This window comes from Halictus rubicundus, unplaced genomic scaffold (assembly GCF_050948215.1).
Source record: "Halictus rubicundus isolate RS-2024b unplaced genomic scaffold, iyHalRubi1_principal scaffold0035, whole genome shotgun sequence".
Taxonomy (NCBI): domain Eukaryota; kingdom Metazoa; phylum Arthropoda; class Insecta; order Hymenoptera; family Halictidae; genus Halictus; species Halictus rubicundus.
The window spans coordinates 105,119-117,077 of record NW_027488576.1 but is presented as its reverse complement, the minus strand read 5'-3'; the positions used below and the strand labels follow the sequence as shown (position 1 = coordinate 117,077).

The following is an 11,959-nucleotide window of genomic DNA, read 5'->3' as shown; positions in this document are numbered from 1 at the left end:
TCGAAAAGCAATGATTATAAAATTTACGGCGTCCAAACGCCATGAATCCAACCGCTACGGCGTCCAAACGGCACGAGTCGAATCGGCCAGGCGTCCAAAAGGAACGCGTCCAATCGGGACAGTCCAATCGGGACGTGTCCAATCGGTCGGAGTCCAAGTGGGACACCCCCAGTCTAACATGTGCGCGAGTCATTGGGACATGCAAACCTAAAGGCGCAATGAAAGTGAAGGTCGTACCTTTGCGTCGACCAAGGGAGGATAGGCCGCGTTACGATGCGGCCTCGCACTCCCGGGGCGTCTCGTTCTCATCGCGAGAACATTTCGGTACACGTTGTGACCCGAAAGATGGTGAACTATGCCTGGTCAGGACGAAGTCACGGGAAACCCTGATAGAGGTCCGTAGCGATTTTGACGTGCAAATCGATCGTCAGAACTGGGTATAGGGGCGAAAGACTAATTGAACCATCTAGTAGCTGGTTCCCTCCGAAGTTTCCCTCAGGATAGCTGGCACTTGCTCGTTCTCTTTGGTGAACCTGTGCGGGTCTCATCTGGTAAAGCAAATGACTAGAGGCCTTGGGGCCGAAACGACCTCAACCTATTCTCAAACTTTAAATGGGTGAGATCTCTGGCTTGCTTGGATCAATGAAACCACGAGATATTATTTGGATCAGAGTGCCAAGTGGGCCAATTTTGGTAAGCAGAACTGACGCTGTGGGATGAACCAAACGCAGAGTTAAGGCGCCTAAGTCGACGCTTATGGGATACCATGAAAGGCGTTGGTTGCTTTAGACAGCAGGACGGTGGCCATGGAAGTTGGAATCCGCTAAGGAGTGTGTAACAACTCACCTGCCGAAGCAACTAGCCCTGAAAATGGATGGCGCTAAAGCGTCGGGCCTGTACTCCGCCGTCAGCGGCAAGTGGGGTTGGACGTTTGCGCTGTTTGCGTAAACGTCCTCCCTGAAGCTCTGACGAGTAGGAGGGTCGCGGCGGTGTGCGCAGAAGGGTATGGGCGTGAGCCTGCCTGGAGCCGTCGTCGGTGCAGATCTTGGTGGTAGTAGCCAATACTCCAGCGAGGCCCTGGAGGACTGACGTGGAGAACGATTTCGTGTGAACAGCCGTTGCACACGAGTCAGTCCATCCTAAGCCCAAAGAGAAATCCTATGTAGATGAGGTTTCCTAAGAGCAAATGTACAAACACACACATTCATCGGGCGAAAGGGTATCCGGTTTCTATTCCGGAACCCGGCAGCGGAACCGCATACCATTCGGGCCCTCGTAAGAGTGTTCGTCGGGGTAACCCAAAATGACCTGGAGACGCCGTCGGGAGATCCGGGGACAGTTTTCTTTTCTGTATAAGCGTTCGAGTTTCCTGGAAACCTCTAGCAGGGAGATAGGGTTTGGAACGCAAAGAGCACCGCAGTTGCGGCGGTGTCCGCATCTTCCCCTCGGACCTTGAAAATCCAGGAGAGAGCCACGTGGAGGTGTCGCGCCGGTTCGTGCCCATATCACCCATATCTGCAGGCCGAAGTTTCGCGGTTGAAAGAGCAAATTGGAATGCTCCAAGAACGGCTGAACGCCCAAGTCGGAGTCGAGGAACTATACGAAGGGGTAACGGAATACCGCGCGGAGTTTCGCGATTTTCGACGTGAAATAGAGGCACGGTTGGACCGCGATGCAAAGACGCACGCACAACGCGTCGCAGATGTCCGCCACGAGGTACGGGACTGTCTCGCAAATTTCCGGAAATTGCGTCCCACCGGACTCTCAGCTATAACGACAAGACGATCGAGACGTCGGCAGTGGTCGTTCCAGGACTGATTTGCGAGATGATTCTCGGCGTCGACGCGCTGAGACGGGCACAGGCTACGGTAGATTTCCAGCAAGAGTCGCCCTCGTTAATCACAAGAGACGGTCAAATTACAATTAAAATGACCGAAGAAACAGAACCAGCAGATCCCATGATGAGAACGGTGGGAGAAGCGACGAAACAAACCGACGAGCTGAAAAAGACATGGAGCGAGACGTTCACTCACCTTCTAAAAACCGTGCCTGCGACGTCAGCAGAGAAATCCGCACTGCTTCGTGTCATCAAGGCCTTTCCAGAAGTATGGAGGGAGAAAATAGGAAGAGTAGAATGTTACGAGCATCACTTACACGTGAAAACTCCTAAGCCGTACTGCAACCGGACGTATCCGATACCGCTAAAGCATATGGAAGCGGCAGATGCGGAAATTCAAAGAATGTTAAAGAACGATATCATCCGACCGAGCACCAGCCCGTACTTGAACCCGGTGGTGCCGGTGCTGAAGAAAAATGGGACGCTACGGCTCTGTCTCGATGCGAGGAAATTAAACGAATACCTTGTAGATGACCACGAAATGTCGGAGACTCCAGATGCGATTTTTCAACGCTTCCAGAGAGTAGATTATCTGACTAGCCTCGACTTGACCAATAGTTTCTGGCAAGTGCCCCTGAATAAGACCTCACGGAAATACAAGGCTTTCTTGTACCATGGGCGGTGTTACGAGTACGTAGTGACACCTTTCGGACTCAAGACAAGCAGCGCAAGCCTAGTGAGAGCGCTGAGGCGGATTCTGGAGGGCATGGATGGATACATCGTCAATTTTATCGATGATATCCTCTGTTTCTCTACAACATTCGAGGAACACATCAAACATCTTTCCGCCCTATTAAAAGGGCTAAGGGACAATAATGTAACGCTAAACCTCGAGAAATGTAAATTCATGAGGCGCGAAATAAAGTTCCTCCGGCACATATTGTCGACAGAAGGCCTAAAACAAGACCCCGAAAAGCTCGCCTTAATCCGAGAGTTTCCATCTCCTCGAAACGTTAAACAACTACGAGGTTTCCTCGGGCTTGTGAACTATTATAGCAAGTTCACTGATAAGCATGCCGAGACAACGGCACCACTGCTCGCCCTGCTTAAAAAGGGACACCGCTGGACATGGAACGAAACGTTGCAAGCGACGCTCGACAAAATAAAAAACACCTTTTGTACCGAGGTTGTACTACAGTACGCGGATACGCGTAAACCGTTCTTCCTATCTTCGGATGCAAGCTCGTCGGCAATCGGAGCGGTAATTGAGCAAAATAACGCGAACGGCGAACTAAGACCAATCACCTTCGCGAGCCGAACATTAAAAGGGCCGGAACTGGCATATTTTACCACCGAGAAAGAGCACCTGGAAATAGTATGGGCGCTAGGGAAGCTTAGGACGTACTTGTATGGGGCTAAGATCGTACTCTTCACCGATCACAAAGCCATAACGTTCCTCATGAACAGCAAGCTGCTAAATCAACCCTTACTCGATGGATATTGTCTATACAAGACTACCATATAGAAATACAGTTCCGCCCTGGGAAAGAAAACATCCCGGCAGATATCATGAGTCGAATGCATAACATGCCCAGTGGGGAAAGGGCAGATCGACAAACTTGCATACCAATTATGACCGCACTTGCCCGTGCAATATCACCAGCCCTAGCGACGGCCCTGAAGCGGCTATCTGAATGGCAGCAGAAGGACGAAAAGTTGCGTCGCATTAGCGAAGAGTGCAGACAGCAAGGCGTTAACGGAAAATCTCGATATCGTCTATATAATGGCACGTTGTATCATGTAAACAACAGTAGTGGGGAACGAGCGGTCATCCCCGCAGTTTTGCGCGACGATCTCATAGTGAGATACACGAAGTTTACGCGCATGTCGGTGGAGATAAAACCGTAAGACTCATATCCGAATGTGCAGAAACTACATCGACATGCGAGAAAACTGATATCCACGTGTGATACGTGCCAACGAGTCAAAATTCCTACACACGCGACCGATGCCGATATGCAAAGTATAATACCAAGGTGTCCGCTCGACGTGTTGTCTATAGATTTCTACGGTCCGTTGCCTATATCAGGGGCGTGGGGGGGGGGGGGGGGGGGGTCACATATATTCTCGTAGTGGAGGAACTGTTCACGAAGTTTGTAAAATTGTATCCCATGCGAAACGCGACTACCTGCGTAACACTCGCGCGAATCTTCACGCGGTACATTCCGATGTACGGGAAACCCAAAAGAATCATCACCGACCACGGGACGCAATTCACCTCGAGGAAGTGGACGGAAGCCCTACAGAGGGAAGGAATCCATCACGTCCTCTCCCCCATCCGACACCCCCAAAGCAACCCGATAGAAGGGGTAAACCGCGAGAACGGACGGATCATTCGCACATTGGCGGCCCATGCACACGCTTCCTGGGCCAAGTGGATCGACGTCATCGAAACCTGCTGCAACGAGGTGGTGCACGACAGCACAGGGTTCACGCCAACAGAACTCCTGTTGACGAAAAAACCTATACGACCGTGGGCAAAGTGGTTCCAGTACACCAACGAGATTGGGACAACAGGTGACGAGCCGCATCACGCCAAGCTACAGCTCCGGCAGATGACAAACAAAGCACGGAAGCGGTGCGAGCGAGCCAATTCTGGAAAAACACCTACAGAATATAAACTGGGTGACCACGTGCTGGTAAAAACCAACCCGGTATCGAATGCCACCGACCGAGAAATAGCCAAATTCTTCCATTTATACGAAGGTCCTTATAAGGTAGTACGAAAAAAAGGACCTTCGACGTACGTGTAGAAAACACCTAACACGAAGGAAATCCGAGGCACATTCCACGCATCATGTTTACGGCACTACCGTCAACGAGACAGAGAGCGAGATGTCAACAAGACATCCGCAGTACAATTCATCAGGGTCGAGCCGGTTGGGGAATACTAAGAAACCCCCACAACCACCCCGACATAAATATGACGGATAACGCCGGCAAGGACTCATTTGCAAACTAGTAAGCGACATGGAAACACTTCATGGAAGACGTACTACCACCGACGCCGGCAACCAAGCTTACGCGGCGTGGGCAATGGTCAGCCGACCAACCCAAACCGGCGTGGACATAATATTCCGCGCCCCGCCACCCCACGAGTTGACCACCATCACCGCAAGGCCGTGGAAAACAGTACGGTGGCGGAAGCGGAGATACACACACGGCCTGGCGTCCTAAGCCACGGTCAGCCGGGTTCCAGCCCAGACCCAGACGCGAAAAGGAGGGCCGGAAAAGGCCCGCAGAAGCTGGGGTGGCCTCGGACGGGGCACCGCGCAAGCGGAAACGACACCCGCCCCCGATGCGACACGGCATGGGACACCAGTGGCAGGAGGCGCGGCCCCAGCCGAAATGGAACTCTCCTGGGAGGTCATCCCTCAGGTAACAGAACCGCAGCACCAGCCACCGCAGCAGGAAACCGAGGACCCGGACCTTTCATGGGATTCGTGTGATCTGGATCCAGATCTGCGGCTCCAGGTGCCGGACGTCAACGCACGGGACCCGTTGGGCTTGCTCTCGATGACGGAAAGCCTCATTGAGAAGCTATTGAAATCCCCAAAAGGGGAGAAGGAAATGTGCGGTCGGCTCAAAAGAGGGAAGTGCATAAGAATAAAAATTCTCTTTTTGTTTTCCCCTTCTTTCAATTGTTAAACAAGTGTTTGTTTTTTTTTCGTTTGTCCGTGTGTTCAGATTTGAACATCGCGCCGGTTTGGTGGATCAGCCGTCGCGAACGTAATGACGCGATTCGTCGGCTCGGCCGAGTCCGCGACTTCGCAATTCGCGATTCCCGTGCGAGCGCATACACGCGTGCCAATTAATTAGGCCGGTGGTCCCCTCCCCCAAGACTAGGCAAGACGAACGTCGGCTCGTTACGCGTTCGTCTCGCTCTCATTTCCGTCTCTGTCGTTCTAGAGAAACCACGTGCGACCAATTGTACTTAGTTTTTGCCTTGTGCCACGCACGCGGACCGATTTTTGTATTTTGAAGGTTTAGTTAAACCAACCGGTTATTCCAACCACCTTTATTGTCAACCGCAAAGTTACATACGTTCACATTAAGTGCGCGACCGCGTGAATATAATAAAGACACGACCACACCACGTGTTCACTTTTCAAAAAGCTAGTTTTCTTTCGGTTCGACCAACCTCGAGCAGAAATCCCCCATTCTGGGATAGATCCACCCACGAACACCGTGGATGGTGACATAAAAGACGCCTTGGTTACTTTTAAAAAGACTGCGCTTCGCCTATTGCAAAGATTCTATCGAAAAAGTGTTCCTTGTTTTTTTTTTCTTTACTAACTGCGTTTTGGTTGCGTTGTCGCTAACATGAAAGACTGTGTTTCAGTTGAGACAAAAGACATTTTGGTTGCTTTTAAAAAAAAACTGCGTTTTGTTACTTTAAAGGACTGCATCTTACTTATATAGATCGATCGAAAAAGTGTTCTTTTTTTTACGGACTGTTTTGTTAAGATAAAAGATCGCGTTTAGTTTATTTTTGAAAAAGAACTGCGTTTTGAAAAATTATTGAACAAGTATTTGTTTTTTTTTTTTAGAGGATACAGAAGACTGCGTTCAAGTTACTGCGTTTTGGTTTAACATGAAAGATGGCGTTCAGTTTATTTTCAAGATCTGCGTTTCTGTTACGTTGTACAGTGTAATCGAAGAGGTGTACATTTCTTTTCTCTTTCTCTTTCCTGCGTACTGCGGCTTGGTTAACGTAAAAGATTGTGTTTAGTTTATTTTTACAAAAAGACTGCGTTTAGTTTAAGGTTTTCGTTTTTTTTTCTCTTCGCGTTCGGTAGGGTTCGAGATTACCAGGCATCTATACTGCGTGCTGCACTGGTCATCTCGAAAGTAGGGGTGGGGGTAATATGTAACCGTGTCGGTTACACATCGATATATCGCGTGTATCCAACAGCGATATCGACCCCACCACAATATTCTATTACGTTGCTCGCGAGTCCGAACGTAGAGAAGGACCGCGAGATATCGCGATACCGTTCGAGTTGCGCACGCATCGATCCCCACTCGATAACGATCGAAGGAGGTCGATGCGAGCCGCAGATCCAGCACTCTACGTCTGGAAGCGGTCCGGAAAACACGCATTAATAAATTGTGTCTGTTCGACGAAAACTGGTACGCGTTAGAGGAGTCAAACCGACTCGGCAGAGTAAGGCAAACCGTCCTTCCTACTCTCAACGCGTACGCGCCTCAAACCGAGGAGTCACGAGCACAAACCGCGCCGTGGCACTGTCGTAACATTTTTGTAAAGTTCCGTGACTCTCGGTTGGGACCACGTAGTAGTCAATTGGAATTGTAGAATTTCGACGCGTTCAAATATTGCTTTGAGAAGTGTTTAAAATTATCAATTATAAAGGAAAAGTGTTCCGATTACTAGTGAATGTAACTTGCAGCGAGCAAGTCGCGTAGGTGAGAAGCGACGGCGAGCTGAAAAACGCCGTGTGTCCATTCGACACGATTTTGTAAAGTTTAGAGAACTGCGTCTCACGGAAATAGAAACACGTCGTGTTGCGTGCGATCGTCGCGTCGAACAGACACAACGTATTCGTCTCGCGATACAGACTCTAATTCGAGGTTAAAGTATAATCACTGGGTACGTAAAAGTATCGTTTGAGAGATACTGTGCGTACCGTACGGGTCGAAGCGAGACAGTCGATCATCGCATGATCGCGGTTGTTCTTTCGAAACCTCGACAGAGCATACTCTGAGGCCATGAATCGTGCCAAACGGTAGACTCCTGGGTTCCGAGGAACGGCCGAGGTTTAGTGCGAGCCTCCCCCGACTCGGTACGATAGAGCATCGCACGATCACGAATATTCCGTCGTGACCTTTGCCAGAGATCACTCCGAGGCCACGTATCGTTCCAAAGGGTGAACTTATAGGTCCACTGGAATAACCGAGGTTTAGTGTGCGTCTCTACTGAATCGAGACGATCGAGCCTTGGACTATCGTGGGCACTCTGCGGTGATTAGTACCCGAGAACACTCCGAGGCCATGTATCATGCCAAAGGGTAGACTCGTGTGTCCCGTGGAGTGACCAAGGTTTAGTGTGCGTCTCCACCCAGGCCACTTGTACGAATATCGGTCAAGTGCCTGGATGGTTTGACGGGTACGACGTCGTTCGATCGCGGTTTTCGGGTCAGATTGGAGCGATCGGACTTTGCACGATCACTGACACTCTGCCGCCGCCTTGTCTGAGATTGCTCGGAGGCCACGTTACGTGCTGAAGGGCAGACTCATTGGAAGCGTGGAGTGACGGCGATTTTGTGTTTGTCTCCATCCTGACCACTCGTACGACTATCCGGCCGAGTGTAGGGATGGTCAGACGGGTCACGAAATGCTTATCACGGGGCGCGATCCGTGCTGGATTATTATTCTAAATTGATTCCGAAAACCGGACGTAGAGTGGAGCGAGCGTACCGCGAGCGTTCTTCACGCATTGTAAACGATCTATTTACGCGTTGCGATCTTTCGACACGGGAGCCCGACTCCCATTCTTTCACGCGACACCGCGGTGGAATTTATGGACAAACTAACGTGTACAGTTCTTGCCAGAATATATCATCCTTTGTTATCTTATCTGGGTTTCTAATATCTTATTTAACTCGTCCAAACCTCGCCGCTTTCCAGTGTCTGGAGGCACGAATCCATTCTATCTCGCGAACTTGCGGGTTTATAGAGATTAGGGTAGTAACCGGCCCTGCGAGACGGTAAAAGGTAATCTCGAGAATGGAAGTAGAGGTAGAGTTAGTAAACGTAATCGGACGAAGATAGAATAGAGCGAATAGTACGGTTACAAGCTGTTCCTCGCCTTAAGTCGCGGGCAAGGACAACGTGTGTTGTCGATTCCTGCATCGTGCCTGTGCCAAGCCGTTGCTGTTTTCTCTTTGCTGGTCGCTGTTTGCCAAGGACAATTTTGTTGTCAACACCTCGACATTGGCCCTGTTCCCGAGCGAGAGTGTCTTTGAGGTGTTATCAGCCGCACCGTACATCGACACCGGTGCCTTGTGACTGTCTGCGTGCGATGCTATATAGACACTGAACTGCGTGAAGTTTGCGTAACCTGTGTGCATATGTTCACGTTTCTCGAATTGCGTGTGCTCGCGGTGTTCCACTTAGAGGTTAGGTTCGTAATTCGCATGACAGTTCGCGCGTGCTACGCGATCGCTTTCGTATCCGCGTCATCCGCGAATATTTCTGTCATTGTATTAATGCTTTAGAAGCAATTTCCATTGTTGGAATTTCAAAGTCTGTCTACTCTGCTTGCTCGCGTTTCCGTCGCGATAATTTTTTTAGTGCAAAAATTGTAACGCGCCTGTGCGCGAATTTAGAAAGGCTGTGATACGCTCGTGCGTAAGGTTAGGATAGGTACTGTTGCATATTGCAATCATGATGTCAAGTTCCGATTCCGAGAACAACGCGACCGCTTTGCTCGCATCGCAGCTAGCAGAGGCGTGTCGCGAATTAGCTGCTCTTAAAGCCTCGATGTTAGATAGGGGTGACCCAGGTCGCGGTAGCGAAGATTCCAAAAATTCCTCCTTTTTCGAAGAAAATCCCCATTCTCTGGTTTCACCAGATTGAAGCGTCGTTACGCCGTTTAGGCGTATATTCCGAAACGGTAAAGTTTGATTATCTTGCCATGTCTTTAGATGAAGACTCCATGGCTAACATCAGTGACATTGTCATGATGGACTCCCCCTGTCCTCACCCGTTTTCGAGGGCAAAAGCGAGGCTGATTAAGGTCTATGCTTCCTCTGATGAAGAGAAGCTTCGAAAACTTCTTCGAGGGCAGGTCAATGTAGACTGTTGTCCCTCGCAAATTCTGAGGCAGTTGCGCGAATTGAATGCAACGTGTAGATGCACCGATTCGATGCTAAAACAGATTTTCTTAGAGCAGCTGACCGAGCATCAGCGTGAAATCCTTGTTGCCACCGAATGTAGTGATTTGGACAATTTGGCAGAGATAGCAGACAAATTAGCTGCCATTTCAGGCAATGTGCCTAGAGTAAGTGTTGCTTTTCAAGACACTTCAATTCCCTTGTGTTCTCAGGACACTTCGATTCCCTCGAGACCTTCGGATAATCCGCTTCATAGAATAGAATTGCTATTGAAATCGATTATGTCGAAATTAGACGCCCCTTCTGGGTGCAGTAGAGGTTCTGGCCGCGCGCGCTCTGCTGCGCGTTCGCCGTCGCGTTCGCGACCCTTCCGGAGTATACCTCCACCGAATCAACCCTCTACTTTTTCATCCAGGGAAGGTGCGTTGTGTAGAGCGCATGCGCGCTACCCGCACAATTCTACGTCCTGTAGACCTGGATGCCCCAAGTTTGCTGAATTCTCAGCATCAAAAAACTGAGAGCTCCAACCCGCGCGGAGACAGTGGGTGATGGAGTTAAGGAATTTCGCCGTCTCGGAGTTAAGCAATTCTTAAGGTCCAGCTTTCCCAGGTGGCCTTGATCCGCCACAGTGTGCGTGCCGTGTGCGTGTGCCATGGTGTGCCGCACACAACGCTAGATCGTACAAGGTTGCAAGGGTTCGAGAGGCGGCAATTTATGGCTCGATAATGCAAAGATGGGGCATGTCAGTGGTCAAAAGCGGTAGATGAAGGATAAATCTAGAGCGCTCGCCACCAGACAGGTCCTACTTTTGCGTTGCCGAGCAACATTTTGCATTATTCGGCCGCATGATGCCTGTCAGAGAGACATTCGAACGAAGCTACGGCAGCGCCGTTGTTTACGTTGTCGGCCACGCGTGCTCAGATCGCCTCTGTCGGATTTTGCTATAGGCGCGGTCCTCGAGCAGAGGAATCATCCTCTTGCGAATCAATGCCCGGCCTGGGAGCCCCTCGCCTTCTTCTCGAAGAAGTTGTCCCCTGCGCAACTCAATTATAGCGCATATGATAGGGAATTAACTGCGATCTACGAGGCGATCAAGTATTTCTCGTACCTGCTAGAAGCGCGTGAGTTTAAGATTGCAACCGATCACAAGCCTCTATCGTACGCGTTTTCACAGCGTCCCGAGAAAGCCTCTTCGCGCCAGCTGTATTACATCGCGCAATGAGCATGTGAAGGGCCCGGATAATGTAGTCGCAGATGCCTTGTCGCGTGTGGAGTCCCTCCGACTCCCCTGCGAAATTAATTTGAAGGACTTAGCGAAAAGTCAGGAGGAGGACGGTGAACTGGTGGAACTCCGCAAGTCAACCGCTCACTCCCTTGTGTTACGGTTGTGATACGATTAGTTACGGAATCTCAGCGGAGGCCATTCGGCCATATATTCCTGCGAAAATGCATCGCACGGTCTTTAACATATTTCATCTGCCTGCGCATCCTGGTCCGCAAGTGACCGATAAGTTAATAAGACACAGATATGTGTGGCCTGACTTGCATCGCGATGTTCAGGGCTGGTGCAAGGAGTGCGTGGACTGTCAGCAGTCCAAGATCTCCAGGCATGTGAAAGTGTTGCCAGACAAAATCGTTGCTCCTGACGGTCGATTTGACCATGTTCATTTGGACATTGTTGGTCCACTTCCAATCCGGAATGGTATGCAGTACATGTTAACAATGATTGATCGTTTTTCGCGATGGGTCGAGGCTGTTCCACTTCCTGAGACATCCGCTCAGACCATCGCTCGTGCATTTTTTGATACTTGGATTTCGCTATTCTATGACATAATATTTCGGATGCTATGGCGCACCAAAAGTCCAAGATGCACAAACAACAACGGACCAAGGTGCACAATTCGAGTCGCGTTTATTTACTGCACTCTTATCTCTTGTCGGCTGCGAGAGAATTCGCACAACTGCTTACCATCCGGCTTCGAACGGGCCTGTTTGGGATTGGCTGCGCGTGACGACAGATCTCGCACGCGAGATCCACCGCGCCGCCCCACTATTGGCGGGTGCTCGTGTCGCCGCGAGATCGACGGTCGATCGACGGCGAGTCGTGCCATAGGCTGTCGCCGCCGGATCGAATATCGACGCGATAATAGACATTCTATTGGCCCGGGTTCAAATTCGGCAAGTCATCGTTCCGGCGGTGATAGGA

At 50.3% G+C, this 11,959-nt stretch overlaps 1 long non-coding RNA gene across 1 annotated transcript in view; it reads right to left on the bottom strand.

Moving 5' to 3' along the window:
- Nucleotides 1-414: 414 nt before the first annotated feature.
- LOC143363349 (uncharacterized) overlaps nt 415-11,959 on the bottom strand; it is a 92,374-nt gene continuing 80,829 nt past the window's right edge. The window contains exon 2 of the long non-coding RNA XR_013083803.1: nt 415-846. This is a non-coding gene — a long non-coding RNA (uncharacterized LOC143363349). The remainder of the gene's footprint in view (nt 847-11,959) is intronic.